The following is a 4,743-nucleotide window of genomic DNA, read 5'->3' as shown; positions in this document are numbered from 1 at the left end:
CAATAATAATTCATCCACCTTTTCCTCTACAGTTTGCTTTTATTTACTTCCCAAGTTGTTTTTGTTTGTTCTTTCATTTCTTCAAGAAGCACTTAATGAGCAGAGTCCAAATGATGCAAGGCAAAGCAATGTGTCTGTTTCAGTCTAAGTGGAATATGGTTGAACAGATCAATATGCCAATCGGTTCACTGACGACAGAGGACCACCTTTCCATATTGGGTTTTTATAAGCCCCATAGTCAGGGGCTTTGAACCACATTGATAACCGAAACATAAAGTCATTTAGTTGTGACGTAAGTTTGCTTATTTTCTGGATCAGAGACATGCATTTACTAAAGCAACCCTTGGCGCTAGTGCTTTGCAGTGACGTGTGTATTGATTTGGGGACAGGATATGGAAGTCAGCACTAATTTCTAACAGCGCTGGAGCTCAGTCTTAGCACCACCTGCTTTGCAGTGCAGTCCTGTCAGCCAAAATGCTTACAAGCATCCAATGCCCACTGACACATGTCAGGGGAAAAAAAAATAAAATCAATGCAATGGTTAATTGGAAATGGGAGCGTGCACGTGAGTGTACATGGAATTCTCCACACCATAAATATGATCCAACTGTGGGTTTAGCCATGAAACTCACACTTTGTGATGAGAATCAACAGCACCATTTTAGCATTTAGAAATGCTTTGTAAATGATGATCTATACATGTTTCAGTAAAAAAAATATAAATAAAAATTATCAAAAATTACAACAATTAAAAATTAATAAATGACTTCAGCTCAAACACCAAATACCAAAATAAATCTGCTCAGCTAGGACCAAAAACTACTGAACGACGCAAGTTCTAAGAAAAGACTCAGAATAATCAATGGTCTGTGCAGCTCCTAATTTCTTTTCTGCAAAGTAAGGCAGATCACCAAACAAAGACTGTCACCTCAGGTTTTGAGCCTGGATCTGAAAACATCCAAAAGCAATTTATTCGTGGACCTCAAAGCTACAGTATGTGTGAAGTGTGCAGGAGTTCAGGTTATGCCATAATGTGAAGACTGTTAAAAAGCAAACAATGTTGTTTTAAACTGGATCCTAACAATGACAGAAAGTCAGTGTAAGAATACAGGTGTGAAATATTCACACAGATGCTTTATATCAGAAGGCAGACTGGCAGAAAGATCAACACCAGCATACACTGAGTTACTGTAATTTAAGCATGATACAAAAAGGCATGAATAAACCTTATAAGAGCACATAACGATACGTCTCTTTACTTTAACATGGAGACTTTTATGAGGAAAACCTTGTTTCAACAAATGAACCAATCCATTAAACACATTTAAAAGCACAATCAGAAATAATAATTAACAAAGCAAATAAATCCAAGGATCTTAAAAAACAATTGTGTTTTACTCTTCTCCTTTGATTTGATTTTATGTAAAATTAACTAATATAAATGTTACCCAAATATGAGTGTGTTTTTTTTATATAAACGACTAGTTAAAATGTTAAATGCCTTAAAAAGTGTTTTATAAGTTGTCATAGATTTCCGTACTAAATTGGCCCCTTTGTGCCTTACTGGATCCACATGAAAGAGCTTTGCTGCTCAAATGACTGAGCATCTTTGTTCATTTAGTGTGGTTGGTTTCACATGACTCAAGTGTAATCATATGTGAGGAGATTAGCATTTACTAATTAGACAATTGATATGAATGTCTGTCCAGAAGTTGAGGTTTTGAACTCTTGTATCATGCTCTGTGCAGTACAACACTGATGGGAAACTAGAAGAAAACAATGCCATAGTTTTGCCTGTTGCTTGTTTGTTTGTTTATTTGTTTGTTTGTTTTATTCTTTTTATTTTAAGATTATCTTCAGAACTGGAAACAAACCCAACAGAGCAGTTAAGAGAATACTGTTCTCCCAAGATGAATGAACAAACCAGTAAGTGGTTTAACACAACATACTGTATGTTAGTATTCTAGTGACAAAGCCCTCCAGTCTCTATGGTAACCACCATGAGATGATGGATGAGTCAAGGAAGCGTTTAACAAAGACAAATTTAAAATATTTGACAGTAATATGGAAGCTGGTTGTTTATTTCCTGTTTATACCTATAAAATTGTTTTTATTGCTTTGGACACATTCCTGACCTCACATTGGAAAAAATTACTCTTATTTTTTTATTTATCATTTTATATTTTAACCAAGTCAGAAACATGCATGATAGTTTTTCTATCTGTCAAATATGCAGGACTAACATACTTACTGTATACATAAGCCACGTTTTCTGCATAGACATACAGTAGGTTTTAAAACTTTTGCATTTATTTAAATCCTTACTAATACAGTATTAGGGATTGAAACTTATTGACTATTCCATCTGCATTCAGTTTTGTTAGGTTTTTATTATTATTTTTTTTTTTTTCAGCTTGCACAAAATTCTCTGCAGTCCTTTGCAGGAGGTTCTCTGCAGTTCTGATCCTTCTGATGCTACATTCCTGACTGGAAACAAATTGCACTTTCTTGGAGTAAAACTGTCACCAAAAATATGTACCAAGCAGTCATTTGTACTGGTGTAAGCTTCTGTCTTAGAAGTACTAACAGACTGGAGACACACTTATGTTCCTATTTAATGTTTAAAATGCAATCTGTTTCTACAGTGAAAACCTTTCAAACAACGTGTTAAGCATAAGGCTTTCTAAAATTCCTGAATTATGCAGATACAAAGTATTAACATAAGTTTTTTGTTTTGTTTTTTTTTTTTCCTCAGGGAAGTTTGAGACAATATAAATGTTCTTTTGGGTTGTTTTTTTTTCACCCCCAGTGCCTGGCTGGTAAATGTATTGTTGTTGCTGTTGCTGTTACTTCTGCAGCTATCTCTCCCTATACAGTTACAAGTGATTTGTCATTGTTTCCTGCTGCCAAACATTACGTATTACTGCTGCAGCCAATTTTTCTCCCATCTTGAAGTCTGAATAAACTTTCTGTTCATGTCTTACCAGCCGTTTCTAAGTTTAGATAAGACACATTGTGCTTGATACCTCAAAATATCAGATTTTTTTTAACCTTCTTTTCTTTTGGGCTAATTTGTTAAACATAAAATATGCAAGTCTAACTTTGGATCCAGAGAAGCTTCGAACTAAAGTTTTTAGAGATATATAATGAAGAGATTTCTCAGTAAACATTGTCACTGCAAGAAAACTCCCACTGTGAAGCCAAGGTAATGTGTAGCTAACTACCTACTGCCTGCAGCGATCACCTCTCCCCTGCTGTTTTCTGTCCTTGTCTGCAACATAAATGTGTATGTGCGTGCGTGTGTGTGTGTGTGTGTGTGTGTGTGTGTGTGTGTGTGTGTGTGTGTGTGTGTGTGTGTCTGTGTGTGTATGTGTGTGTGCGAGGAGTTCATGAATCAGCAGCACCTTCCACCCTGATACAAGAAAGAAGGCAAAAAACAAAAGAAAAAGCAGAAAAGTCAGGAAGGTGAGAAAAGGCACAAAGGGTAAAACATTAAAGAGGTCACTGTGAAAATGAACAGAAACAAAATGAGAATCAACCCCTTAAAGCCTGTCTGTTTAGCATCTGTTAGGAAATAAAATGAGTATTAAAAGATTAGAAAAACACTAAACAATGCAGGACATTTCCGTCGTTTAATTGTAGCATCAGAGCTATTCTGGGATTTCACTTCCAAATCCTGCAATCACTTTCTGGATTTATTGGATTTTTAAGCTGACACTAAAATCAGTGTGAAACATCCACACAGAGCAATCAGGGCAGTAATAATTGCTCGGTCTAATGTAATATTGCATGAAGCCATTATCATCAGGCCCACAACAACATATCAGTAAAAGGATTTTGATGAGTATTGAAACACTTGTTTCAAATAAATGAAAATTGTGTGAAAAAATAAAAGGCTGTTATAGTAATTTTCTCTTAGCATAACTCAGGTTTATTGTTTTAGGCTTTTATTGAGTTTTTTTTTCTTGTTGTTTGTATTTGGACTGTGATGACAAACTAAAGAACCTGCTGAAAATCATTCTTTCTCCAAGAAAAAAAAAACTTTTCAATACAAACACTAAATCTTTTGGATGTATGATGAAAGGGCCAACCAACACACTGCCAAGATGTAAACATACTTTTGAAGTGTTTTGAATACAATTATATTTTACTACTGTAAAAAGGAATTAAAAACAGTTAACCAAGTGCATTATTTTAAAGCTATTTACCCTGTGGCAAGATTTAAGGACATACATCTCATTATTACAGTCATGTGTGCATTGATACTGAAATTTAGCCTCCACCACTGTTACCAGAACTTTATGCTCTAAAATCAGTTCTAAATTAGAAATATCAACACGTTCATACTTCAGTCATTTCAGAAAATGTTTATCAATAACAGGCACAAAGTTTAAAGTAACTAAGCTATTGAAATCTTGTTTACATAATACACGGTTGGTGGGAACTACTTTTTGTTCCACCTGTGTAATGGGTGAATGCGGTGGCACATGCTCAGTCAGTCACTTAGCCTTTAGAGGTTACATGTTCAGTATTTTCATGTTAATATGTTCATGTAACGTAAATTAGAACATAAGCAGATCTTGATTTTAAGACAACAATTTATTGTTATGCTTTATTATTTTACTACATTTTTAAATTTTAACACTATTTTTTACATATTTTGAATGACTGTGTCCTCCACCTTTTTCTGTTGTATTAGCTCAGCTATATTGTAAATGAAGATGCTGCATCAATATACTAATA

This window comes from Austrofundulus limnaeus, unplaced genomic scaffold (assembly GCF_001266775.1).
Source record: "Austrofundulus limnaeus strain Quisiro unplaced genomic scaffold, Austrofundulus_limnaeus-1.0 Scaffold99, whole genome shotgun sequence".
Taxonomy (NCBI): domain Eukaryota; kingdom Metazoa; phylum Chordata; class Actinopteri; order Cyprinodontiformes; family Rivulidae; genus Austrofundulus; species Austrofundulus limnaeus.
The sequence above is the reverse complement of the archived record's forward strand: the minus strand, read 5'-3'. Positions refer to the sequence as shown.